The sequence below is a fragment of the Danio rerio genome, chromosome 10 (genome assembly GCF_049306965.1).
Source record: "Danio rerio strain Tuebingen ecotype United States chromosome 10, GRCz12tu, whole genome shotgun sequence".
NCBI classification, from domain to species: Eukaryota; Metazoa; Chordata; class Actinopteri; order Cypriniformes; family Danionidae; genus Danio; species Danio rerio.
The window spans coordinates 28,091,970-28,105,822 of record NC_133185.1 but is presented as its reverse complement, the minus strand read 5'-3'; the positions used below and the strand labels follow the sequence as shown (position 1 = coordinate 28,105,822).

The following is a 13,853-nucleotide window of genomic DNA, read 5'->3' as shown; positions in this document are numbered from 1 at the left end:
ATGTCCTGTTTTAAATCTGCTGCAATGCTATGCTCTTGAAAAGCACAATCTCATTTGAATTTAAAGCGACAGTCACCAAAATTAAATATCTCTGGAGAGATCTGAAAATGGCTGTACACTGTCATTTCCCATCCAACCTGACAGAGCTTGAATCAAAGAGGAAATGGGAAAAAAAATCCCAAAGTGTGCCAAGCTTGTGGTATCATATTCAAAAAGACTTGAGGCTGTAATTGCTGCCAAAGGTGCATCAATAAAGTGTTAAGCAAAGGCTGTGAATACTTATGTACATGTGATTTTTCAGCTTTTTATGTTTAATAAATTTGCAACAATTTCAAAAAAATCTTTTTTCACATTGTCATTATGGGGTATTGTGTGTAGAATTTTAAAGAAATACATTAATTTAATCCAGATTGCAATAAGGCTGTAACAAAAAAAAATTGGAAAAAGTGAAGCGCTATAAAATCTTTCCGGATGCACTGTAATAGGTCCTCTTTAATCTGTCATCAGGAGTGCTAAGTATTATTTTGGTTTTGCCTGTGTATCTTTTCTTTTTTTAACGCTCAAAGTTCAGTAGCCATTGACTTTGGCTTTCATGAATCTGAAAAAATAAATAAATAAACACTTCAATACTCACTAAAAGCCCCTTAAATCTTGGGTGGACTGAGGATGAGAAGCAAATCCAAATTTACATTTCTGGGTGAGCAGTATCTCTCCAATACTTGCCACTGTCTCTTTTAGAGTCATGGAAACGCTGTCTGATTGACTGCTACTGTTCTCCCCACCAATGAAAGGATCCGAGAGAACCAATCACCACAATACATTCTCCATGTGTTGTTCATTGTTTGAGTTCACCCTCTGGCTGCAACAATTAGGTGTGAGATGTGGAATAAGCACCTCATGTTTTGTTCAATAGCTCCAAACAGCTCTGAGAGACGACAGCAATACCTGTTCAAGCCGGCGCTCACACATTCATAACAACAGATTGCTCCAATGATATTTTTTCACTTCACTGAGCAAATTATTTACTGCATTCGCACCATATGGCTAGTGAATTTAGAGCCCGGTCCCTGAGGTTTCGAGACTTTAGATGTTTGTCAGCGCAACAGTGTGAGAACAGTCCGCCATCGACATTTACAGAGGCAAAGCCAGCACAATGAGCCCACTGGCAGACATCGAGCCGGTAGAGCAGATGATGCTCTGCTGGACTGGAAGTGACTGGAGCTGATGTGCTGGTGTCAACTGTAAATCAATGCAGAAGAGCGACTCGCTTTTCAATAATGACCACCAATAAACAGGCTGACTGACGGTTTCTCATTCGCTAGAGTCCTGTGTCTGTCTGGCTGACATCAATCTTCAAGTTACCACTTTGTCCTCCATCTGATGCCTTTCTCTAAAAAAATAAATAAACAAGAGCTGACAGCAGTTACACAAAGTAAAATCCGACTGGCTATTTAAATTTGAGATACACTTGTATATGCACACACACATGTACATGTATATACTGCTGACCAGCTTTATGGAGATGCTGATTTGATTGTTCAGCAGGATTTGACACCGAGCCACACTGTACTAATGCCTGGTTTAAGGGCCATGGTACTCGACTGTACTGGATCATCTCATGCAGAGTCACATTGCTGAAGTCATTTGTGCAAAAACATAGCCCAAACCAAGTATTAAGTGCTTTACATGTTCATGCTGTTCAGTAGTCCAACATTTCTGTTAAAAAAAAAAAAAAATGTTTGTTTTGTTTTTTAACAGGCCACAAGACAGATTCAGACTTCCTTATATGTACTAAACTACAGGGTTTCATAAACTGCCATAATCATCCAAATTAAAAGAAATAAACTGTTGAAATATATCAGTCTGTGTGTAATAAATATAAGTTTTTCACTTGTTTTAATTGAATTAGGGAAATAATCAACTTTTTGATGACATGTGTGTCTGTATATGTGTGTGTGTGAGATCCTGGAAAATAAAGTCAGTCTTGTGTTGCACAAATAGGCCAATATTTTTATTGTAAATTTTGTACTGTAAATAAAAAAAATTCTGATGAGTTATGCAAATGGCTTAGCACTTTATGTAGAAAAATGTAAATTATTGTTGTTGTTGTTTTGTTGTTTTTTGAACACTGCAGATTTTCAACGTTTTATCTCAACCAAATATTGTCCCATCTTAGCAAAGTAAACATCAGCTGAAAGATTCTTTACAAATCTTAAAAAATGATATTCATATATTTTTCTGCAAACAATTGTTTGGTAATTTTTTTATATATTTCGGGGATTATATTTTTACATAAAAATGCACATAACATGAAAAATATAATATATGATAAAATATATAAAAATATATAAAATTATCATTATTTAAATATAAAAAAATAAATTAAATTTGTAAAATAAATTCATACAAATCATACAAATATATTAATAGTTTGGCAACTCTCTCTCTCTCTCTCTCTCTCTCTCTGTATATATATATATATATATATATATATATATATATATATATATATATATATATATATATATATATATATGTATGTATGTGTATGTATAAGTATAATGTATAATGCATGAGTAAGGCTTTGTTTAATCAGTGCGCTCTGTTGTGCAACTTCATTAATATTCTTTAATGTTACAGTGTTCAGACAGCAGAGAGACACCACGTTGTGTTTCTAAAACAAGCGTGCAGTGTTGCTTTTAAAATTTGCTGCAGTGAAGGTTTTGTTTTCATTTTCTCTCTATGAAAGCGCAGCTGGACTCACGTGTGGATTACAGTGCACACGACGTGTGACAGAAATACGTGTCTAAGGAACATTGTTTACCCGAGAGCTTTTTTCACCTGCAATTGGTGAGATCCGGATTTGCTGCTCATCTCCTCTTAATAAAGAAGCGGCTCTAGTTTCTGTTGATTGTCCTGTTTCTACAGATTTGGTAAGTGAGTGACCAGTGGTCTTAGTTTATTCAGATGGCAAAGTTAGTTTGTATCGAACTAACTATTACACCGCGAGTAAACATGTTAGCACCACAATCAAGCTACTACTGTCGTCTAGGATTTTTACCGCATTTTGTGACCAGAATCACACACACGGCCTTTTGACGCTACCTGCCAAGTCCATCTAAGTTTCCAGGAAATGTGGAGGGTCTCTCAAAAATCAGGGACTCTGAAAATCAGCATGTGCCCATAACGACACTCCCATTTTTATACAAATTTTTTTACAGACCCATCCCTCTTTTGCTTCTCCGACACTCCCCCCTAAACAGAGCATAGCCAAGATTGTAGCTGTTTAGATTGCAACTATGCAGTTTATTTATAAGGATAGTGCCTATTTTACATATTTATAATTCCTGAGAGACACCGCGTCAGCAGCCATTAGCCTGTCATTAAGCAGAGCAAAAACGGCTGGCATTGTTTATTCACAAGATAGCGACAGAGACCGAATAATAATCCCTTAGAAGAGAAAAGCAGCGTAATTTTAAACTACAGCTGATCAAATCATTATTTAACTGGTAAGTGACATTCTAAGCCGATCTCTTACTTTTGTATGTAGTAAGTTACACCATATAACTGTAGTGTATTGAGTCTGAGAGTGCTGTGTGTGGGACTTGCATATTTTGTGTTTGCCACTCTTTGTATAACACTGAGTTACTGTTAGAGTGGGCATCTGTTGTTTCTAATGAGTCTTTGTAGCTGTATTTATTAACACAATATCAACTGTTTGTTACGACACCAGACAGAGTGGATTCAAGAACAAGTAAATTTTTAAAAAAATCTGTATCAAAGGATATCAAACGGCTTGTAGCCAGAGAACATGGAAAAAATAAAGTACAAAACAAAGATTGTCAACAAACCAAATGAAGTCGTCATACGAGGAACAGACAGGGACAAGAACAAAACAACCAACTGATAACCAGCACATACCACAGGCGGAAATATATAGCCAGCCAAATAAGGATCAGCTGAAGAATGATTAAGTCAGTTGATGACATCAGCTGATTTTATAGAATGCTGTCAACAAAAAAACATAAACAAGCACACACCCTCGCACACGACAACACACATGGCATGACACATAACATACCAGCCTGATCTCACGAGAAAACGTAAATATTTTACGTTTTGGCAGTTTAGTGGCTAATTCGTACGAATTCGTACGAGTTCAGTCGTAAGAAAATGTACGATTTTAAAAAGGAGGCGTGGCACCTAACCCCACCCCTAAACCCAACCGTCATTGGGTGATACGCAAATCGTACTAAAATGTACGAATTAGATCGTACGAATTTGAACGAATTACCCACTAAATGAAAAAGTTACGAATTGCCATGAGATTGTGTTGAACATACAGAAGGAACACAACGATCCATAAATCGTGACACTGTTTAATTATGATAATGTATAAATAATGATTATCTGCTAATGCTTAATAAAGGATTAATAGAGTGCGGTTATAATAAAGTGTTAGACGTTTTTGCTTTTACAGAAATATATTTTTCATTACTTTTTTGACAATTTCACAACTTTTTTTCTATAAATCTGGCTTTCTTGGTAAAGGTAAAGGCCAGATACCTGGGGATTTAATTACTGTTTTCAATTAGTGTATTCAAACCACCTGCATGTGTGTCCACCCTGCCATGGCATAATGGCTTTCAGTTAAACTAATTAGGACCTGAGGAGAGGGACATACCTGAAGACAACTGTTGAGCCTCAGTCCTTCAGGTGTGTGCCAAAGCAGCTGCTCTGTGGACTGATAGCATAACTATAATAAATACATATAAGATTTTAAAAATACATATATTATCAATATATAAATTCAAAAATATGTAGATTAGAAAAATAATATGTAAATATGAATTAAACATATGTACATATACCTAAAGTGCATGCTACATAAAAGAAGAAAAAACATTAAACACAAATAATTAGCATGTACACATATATTAAAATTATATACAAGTCATTTTAGAATTAGATAGTTTTTATTTAAATAAATCCTTTGTAATAAAAATGCACGTATATAATATAATCCATATATACATTTTAAGTAACATCTGTGTATGTAAAATTAATATTTATAAATATTTAAATTACTCATTACAGTTAATATTTTACAATTGTGAATTATATTACATTTAAACAAGACTAGCATTTTAAGGTGTTCTTGCTACACTTACTATAGTGATGACAATTTATTATGCATAATTACATGCAACAAACCCTAGACCTGCCCATCATTACCCTAAATTAAATAGTAAGTACATGTATTTAATTAATATGACAAATTGTTCACCTGTAATAGACACCTTAAAATAAAGTGTGACCTTAACATGCAGAGGGATCATTTATTTACATTTTTAATTGACTCCTTTAGTCAAGAAAAAGCATGTCGAATTCCCCCAAACATATTTAAACTAAAAAACATTTGCTAGAAAGAGGAGGGAGGCTTAGAAACTGTAAGACAGCGAGAGAAAGGCTGGAAGTCTTGCAGCTTGAAGGTTGTTTTTGAGCCAGTCGTATATCAGCAGAATGAGTTGGCCTGTGACAGAGCTGCGAGCACCTTGGATCGCGACCCAGCGATGGGCATCCAGATTTCCTGGGCCGCTCCAACACTAAGCATGTCCAATAGGATGATGAGAAATGTTGTTTGCTCCGGGCCACAGTATATCACTCCACGGCCTTGCCACTTGTTGACAATGGTGACCTTGTTAGAATCTATAAGTGAGAAATCCACTTTCAGGTCGTAAAAACTGCAAAAGCCTTATTACATTTTCTCTCACTACTTCTTCCCTTGAAGAGAGACACACATACATAATAATCTCATAAAAGAATTGAATTATTTTATTTTATTCTTAATGGCTCACTTGAAAAGCAAAAGTCTTGACTAGTTTATTGTTCAGTCTGGCAATTCAATAGGCTTTCTAATCAACATTATATTTGATACTGATGGGAAGCTGCCTATGACTGTAACACTGTTCAAATGCAATTATCTATATACACTACCTTATTAAAGTCTTGTCGTCAATTCCAGTTTTAAGAGCAACACATAATAACTTCACTTCAGGTTGATCATTTGGAAAAGTGACAGAAGGTAGATTTTTACAATGAATCATCTGTTGAACTGCATCCCAGTCATCGCAAATACTGCAGAAGACCTATTGGAACCCGCATGGAACCAAGATTCTTACAAAAATTTGTCAAGTTTGATAAAGAAAAATATATAATTTGGTTTTACATTCAGTATGGGGGCATGTGACAGATCTGCAGAGTGGAGTGCAACATCAACAGTCTGAGGTATCAAGACATTTGTGCTACGCATTACATTAAAAATCCACAGGAGGGGCAAATTCTTCAGCAGGATGTGCTCCTTCTCATACTTCAGCTTCCACATCAAAGGTCCTGAAAGCAAAGAAGGTCAAGGTGCTCCAGGATTGGCCAGCCCAGTCACCAGATATGAACATTATTGAGCATGTCTAGGGTAAGGTGAAGTAGGAGGCATTGAAGTCAGTGAACTCTGGGAGTCCTGCAAGAATGCTCCAAATAACTTTATAAATAAGTTATTTGAGTCATTGCAGAGATGTATGGATGCAGTCCGCCAAGCTCATGGGAGTCTTACACAATATTAATACTTTTTCCACTGCACCATGATGACTTTATATTCTATACTGAACATTACTTCTCTTAAGTGACAAGACTTTTGTCTTAACAAGGTCAGACCTCAAAATCAAGGCATGATCATATTTTATTTTGGTAAAATAAGTGTAATCTAGAGACCTTTGCCTTTGCCTAGCCACTTCTGATGCCAAATGATCAACTAGATGTCAAGTTATTATTTTTTGTTCCTAAAACTTGGATAGACGTCAAGGCTTTTGTCAAGTAATGTACATGTTGCAAGACAAAGGTTGTTGGTCTCGTTGTGAACTTGTATCTGCTTTGAATTCTATGGAAATCTTCTGCATCATCTGCATGATGTCACTAAAATATTTTGAAATAAGGTGGTTAAAACAATAAAGGTGTGACAAAACTACTTTTACCACCACACTGCAAAAAAAAAAAAGCTTTTTTTTACTTAGCATTTTTGTCTTGCTTCTAGTCCAAATTCTTAAGATTTTTAAATTAAGACGCATTTTTTGACAAGCAAAAATATTTTATTATTTTAAGAAATAATATGCTAAATTTAGGTGAGTTTTTCCTTAGAACAGCCTTATGTCAAAAGGAAAAACAGGAATAATTTCCTTACCGCATTGGCAGATTATTTTGCTTGTTTAAAGGAAAAACTCAGTATATTATTTCTTAAAACAAGAAAATTGATTTAAGGATTTTTAGCTATTTGGACTAGAATTGATACAAAAAAATCTAAGTAAGAAAAGCTATTTTTACGGTGCAAGTGCTAGTATATTGTTGGAACCAAAGTCCAAGGCTAACAGTAAAGTTTAATTTTCAATCTTCACTTAATAAACAACCTTGTTTCATCCAGCCTTTTGCCATTTTGCATGGCAAAACAGCCACGCAACATCTAAATAGGTTTTCAAACCATATTTGAATGAGTTGAAATGAGGCTTATATCACCCCAAAGCCCCATTCATGCAACAAAAAAAAAAAAACATTTTTGTTGTTGCATCTGTGTTTTTTGCCCTTCAAATTGCTGTTGCCATGTAATTTGAAGCTAAAGAGCATTAAAAAAGTTTTTCTTTTTAGTTTCCATTTCTAGGATAACAATACATACAAAAACACACCAAACGAAAAAAGTCACCTTTTTTTTTTTTTTTTAAGGAAGCAATTACCATCTTCAATTACCAATGCGGCATTAAATGAACTCCTGAGACGCTTTTCAGATTATTAATCAAGGTAATTGGCAATTAGGATTTGCTTAATGGTATAGAACAAAAACAAAACTACTTAGATTAACCTAATAACTCTCAGAATGAAAAAAAAGCATGCCCTCGCCCTGGAACTTAGATTGTAGCATCTCATACGATACGTATTCCAGCCTCGACAGAAACAGGCTTTCTGCCACCAAGCATGTCATAAACAGGGCCTTCTAAAAATTGTTTTCAGCATTACTGTCATGTAAGACACTCTCTCCCTTCAGCTCCCCGAGAGGAGGCAGCCTCGGGCTCCTGCTCCACACTGAGCCTCTCTGATCTCCAGACCCAGAGGCGATGACCTCATTAGCATACTCCCGTAAACAGACTACGCTTTCCGTAAACAACAGCCTGGCTCGCCATGAACAACGGATGATGCGGCCAGAGGTCGTCCTCACCTGCTGAACGCTGAGCGGTGCTGGGGTTGCACTCATAATAAATAGAAGTTCGAATTAGGTGACCACGGTCAGACTGGTTTTAGTTTACAAATCCACTATGGAAAGCAGCATTAGCTTTGGATGCATTAATACAGCCCATCCTCCTTCAATAATATCCAGCCCAAGACCCGCAAGTTTCAGGCCACGCTAGATCCAGACCAGCAACCGGTAGGAACTTTAACTACGAATAGGGTTGATTGTGGCTAGTAGTGTTACAGCTGGGGCGAATGTGCACATAAATATTGCGTCATTTTTGTGATGCTGTACAACAATGAATAGGATTTATACATTACTATATGGGGTAGGTTTAGGGTTAGGGTGGGTGTAGATAAAAATAAAACAAGTTATTATAAGAGGTCGATTTTAAAAGTAAGGGTAAATGTAGATGTCAATATAACACAACATGGTACTTTGAGGGGTAGGTTTATAGTTAGGGTGGATGTAGACATCAATGAAACACAACAGGTCACTTTAAGGCAGGGGTGTCAAACTGAATTCCTGAAGGCTGCAGCCCTGAAGAGGTTAGTTCCAGTTCTGCTTCAACACACCTGTGTAGGTATCAAACAAACCTAAAGCACACAATTAGTTTGATCAATTGTGTTTAATTAGGAACTAAACTGTGCAGAGCTGCAGCCCTCCATAAACTAAATTTGACACCAGTGCTTTAAGGGCTTTAAGTGCCTAAGCTCAGTCCTGGAGTGCTGATATCAAGCAGATTTCAGCTCCAACTTGCTTCAACTCACCAGCAGAGATGTTTCTAGAAAGCCTAATAAGAGCTCAATTAGCTAGCTCAGGTATATCTGATTGGGGTTGGAACTAAACTTTGCTGGACAACAGCTCTTTAGGGCAGAGTTAAAAAAAACCCTGATGTGGACATTATTAAAACACTAGAAGTTACTGTAAAGGGTTGGTTTAGGGTGGGTGTAGATATTAATCAAATCACACGTTAAGGGGTAGGTTCAGTGCCAGCCCGCCAACAGACAATATTGGCGGTCGCCTAGGGCCACGTTATTATTGGAGGGCCTCAGGAGCACTTTTATATTATATTTACTGTGAACTTAAGCACGAGGACGTGCACAAATGTTTAAATCAATAACAACGCATGATACACACACTCTATTGTACGCAATACAACTCACGACAAAAAAAAAATCTCCACATTTCATTAAAAGAATAGCTCTGTATTATTCATACATGACAAATAGCTTAAAACAATATCACATACACAACAACATTATGAAAAAAGCCAAAAATATTAGAAACATACCCAGCAGCACCACACTATTTTGCAAAACACCACTCTCCATCAGCTATTGGGTGAACTAAAATGATGTAACGTATTGCTACACAGTTTCCACATATCTCTCCAAAGCTCACGCTCAATATAAAGCCAAAAAAGTTTCTTAGTCTTCTATAATATAACGTCACAAGTGTTGCTGCTATTTTAAATTATCTTAATAAAATTTTTATTTGAAATGCAATAGCGTCAAAAGGGCAACTTTTCGGAGCTGAAAAATGGAGAAAAGCAGAGAAAGGCAAGCAAGCTCAAAGTAAAGGTACTGTGTGTTCTGCTCTACATAATACATTATTTAGTAGTGTAGTATAAGGGCTTGTTTTAATAAATGCAACTATGCCCATGGTCACAGAAATACTTGTGTGATATGTGAAAAAACAATTGGTCACATTCAGCATGTTTTATTAAATAATCAAATAATAATCTATCCCACTAATTCACCCTGCTGAAAACACACAGGCTTCTCATTTGGTCATATATTTGTATGTCATTCATTTACAAAAAAATGCATTTGATTCATGTTTTATTTGTATGTGTCAACTTATATACTTAATTTTTTTTTAAATGAGTGTTTTCTGGCTTGCAAACTTATTTGTATAAATCTGAGTTAATATTTTTACATATGTATTATAGGTTAAATATGTTATAGTTAATCATTAATTTTCTTGTTGGCTTAGTCCCTTTATTAAACTGGGGTTGCCACAGCAGAATGAACTGCCAACCTATCCAGCAAGTTTTTATGCAGCGGATGCCCTTCAAGCCGCATTCCATCTCTAGGAAACATCCACACACACACTCATACACTACGAACAATTTATTCTACCCAATTCACCTGATCCACATGTCTTTGGACTGTGGGGGAAACCGGAACACCCAGAGGAAACTCACGCGAACGCAGGGAGAAAATGCAAACTCCACACAGAAACACCAACTGAGGCGAGGCTTGAACCAGCGACCTTCTTGCTGTGAGGCGACAGCAATAACTACTGCGCCACTGCTTTATTTATTTATTTATTTATTGTGCTTTCTTCTCACTGTTTTTACACCAGTGGGCCCAATTTTTCTTATCTCGCCTAGGGCCGGCACTGGGTCGGTTTTATGATTAGTTAAAGTGTTCCTTCAGATCCTACTTAATTGGATTAATTGTGTTTGATCAAGGCTGGAGCTAAACTCTGCAGTAGAGATCTGCGCGGGACCAAATTTTGAATCCCGCTCCCGCCCGCACCACATGAACCATACCCTGGTGAACCCTGGTGCAGACCAAAGTGCTAGTGTGAAAGCACCCTTAGTTAATGTTTGAAGGATACCAGTGGATGGAAATGGGAAGATCATTCCAACAGCGTAAAACAGTGAATGAAAAGGTTTTGAAAATTGACTTTTAGCCTCTCTGTGATAGCACCACGAAGTAGGTTGAATAAATATCAGTTTTGAACAAACATCATCTAAATCCCAGCCTGGAACTAGTGACCTGAAACGTGTGGGTCTGTGGGCCTGCACCTGGAAATGTCTCCCTAACCCGCCCATGATTGTTCTATCATGTGGCGAGACAGTAGATAGGAGGGCCGGCATTAATAGCCCCACTCCTAAAAGGCTCTTAGCAAGTTCAACCACTGGGTGTCAAACTTACATACTGCATCTTTAAGGTGTATGTTTAGGGTAAGGGTGAGTGAGTGTAGACAATAATAAAACACAACAGGTTACTGTAAGGGGTAGGTTTGAGGTTGGGCTGGCTGTTGATGTTAAAAAAACAACAGATTACTATAAAGGGTAGGCTTAATGTTCCTACACACCAGGACACTTTTCGTTTGCATTTATCGTCAGCGTTTTACGAGACTTTTTACCATATTTAAACTCAAGCTTTTTTTTCAGGCTGAAGAGTATGCAAAATCACTCTTTGACGTTAGATGGCGCTACACAACTTTAAGCTTCTGACACCTGCTTATTGACCTTATTCTAAAATGCGGAAGTGCACCTGTTTTCGCGATTGTCTTAGAACTTCCGATTCAGTCGCCTATGGGAGAAATGACTAGGAATAATAAACGGCAGAAAATGACCAAACTACTTGCTCAACAAACAAATGTTTGCATGACTACACAGACCAAGTAGCATAATATAATAAGAAAATATTAAATTGCAACATCAAGCAGCGTAACGAGCAGTTGTTAACGTCAAAAAATGAATGGAAGTGAATGTGACCGGAAGTCGCGAGACAAAAAGATTCAAATGTCAGCGCCCACTCGACAGCTGAGAATAGGGTGAATAACACAGAAGAAGAGGAGGAGAGGAAGTTCACACACTTGTTGTTAAAGTTACTGGTGACTCGAACAATCATGGATGTTTCAAGCAGCAGCTCCAGCTCTAGCGATGAAGAAATGATTAGTGTTCACAAGAGCAATAAGCAGCTAAACGTTCATATCGCCTCTGGGCATCTTCTTCAATGTGCGCTCGCATTAACAGTTTTGCGCTTGACCGCCTCCAAGTGATGTTTGTAAACAAATTTCGGGAGGAGCATGCGCAGAAGTTTCAGTATCGAATACGTCATTGACAATTATCCCATCATCAAATCAGTTTCTGAGCAACGCCTATATATACCAAAGCTGTCTTACCTGCAGCATCTCACGACTTCAGCATTGGCACATCCAATCGCTGTAGCCTCGTCCAAACAGCAAATTTCCATGAGGATGACACGGCTCCTCTTGCAAACTCCAAGCCGACGTCCAGCGCATCAACACTCGGCAGAGCATATCAACAGAGTCCGCGGTCTTAACTTAGGCCCGCCACGCCGCCGCTCTTTCAGACACCGGCAACAAACCTGAGCCGCTCCCCAGTTGGAAACCACCGGCCCAGATCAAGCGAGTGCCAGGCCACCGCTCTACAGGCGAAGCGCCACCATCGGCCAATTCGCCATGACAGCGTGAGCACGTCTCCGCTACGGGCTCATCCACCCCCACGCACGGAACATTTCCACTTAGTAGCGCCCGCAATCGCTGCTCTCGGCGCCCCAAATTTAGGAAAAACAAGCCAGTCCGCTCGTGAGTGTGACGTCACGCGAAGCGGCTTCCGGGTCCAAGCGCTCTATTCAACTGCATGGGGAGACCCATGAAATGGTAATTATAACGTTTACAAAGCGATTTATTACTTTCGAAAATCATGATCACAATATATATGTCTATGCCTCATACATGATGCAAGTGATTAATTTTATAAATTGTTAAAAAGTTTGGTATTTGTTATGCAGCAAGCCCAAAAATGGTTGTGTACAACATGACTCTGTATAAAACTAACTTATCGTGTATATGTTTAAAATTGATCATAAACAAATAATTTCTTAACTTACTGCATGGGGAGACTCATGAAATGTTAATTATAATGTTTACAAAGCAATTTATTACTTTCGAATCACTATCACTACGGGGTATATGCCAAAGAATGCTAATAGGACTCTTAATTTCCCAGTAACCTGGGCTAAGCACTTCGGGCGAATTGAATGCCAATGCAAGCCAGTGAGTTTAAGGTCTGTTTTCTTTAAAAATGAGCGATTTCCGCTAGCTGAGTGATATCGCCATATCTTTATAATATGAGCATTTATTTGACCCCAGTATGTTTAATGGAGCTTATGCGTTAGCCTGCCGATTCTGACGACCGCGTGCGAGTAAACAGCTTCTGTCTAATTTTACGCTTGAGCAACCAAATAAATGCTAAAGTTAATTTAACTGAATGTATTTTAATGACATTACAACATCGATGCTGTATAAGGAACTGTACAAACGGAAAAAGTTCACAATAACAGGTCACTGGAAGTGTATCAGCATGGGATAAGCAGTAGTTCAGCATATACCCTATACATACGTCCACACCTTATATCTGACGAGCAGAAAGTGATAAATTTTTATAAATTGCTTATTGTTTTTTGGTAATTGTTATGCAGCAAGCAATGCTTGTGTACACTGATTTTGTATAAAATTAACTTTATTGTATAAAATTAACTTTATTGTGTGATGAGAATTTAAAGTGATCATAAACTAAGAAATTTCTCAACTCAAATGAGTGGCGGCTTGGACCCGGAAACAGTATTACTTGCGTCACCAATAGGTCACCACTTAACAAGCGGAGTCTTCCTTCATGCCGCTTGCAGATTAACCAGGTTTGTTCAGGCCCTGATGCAAGTTCCAGCGTGAGGCTGCCTCCGCTGATGTCACCAACGCCGGCAGCCCCTTCTCTCTTCTCTTTTCCTTCCACCTGTGATCCTAGGGCCATCAGTAG

At 37.7% G+C, this 13,853-nt stretch overlaps 1 long non-coding RNA gene across 1 annotated transcript; it reads right to left on the bottom strand.

The window, feature by feature from the left end:
- Window positions 1-558: 558 nt before the first annotated feature.
- Window positions 559-12,608, bottom strand: LOC141376372 (uncharacterized). The gene is made up of 5 exons (XR_012386331.1): window positions 12,197-12,608; window positions 5,555-5,709; window positions 4,685-4,744; window positions 1,510-1,716; window positions 559-1,390 (listed from the first exon to the last, which is right to left on the bottom strand). It is a non-coding gene; the product is annotated as an uncharacterized lncRNA (long non-coding RNA).
- Between the last annotated feature and the right edge of the window lie 1,245 nt (window positions 12,609-13,853).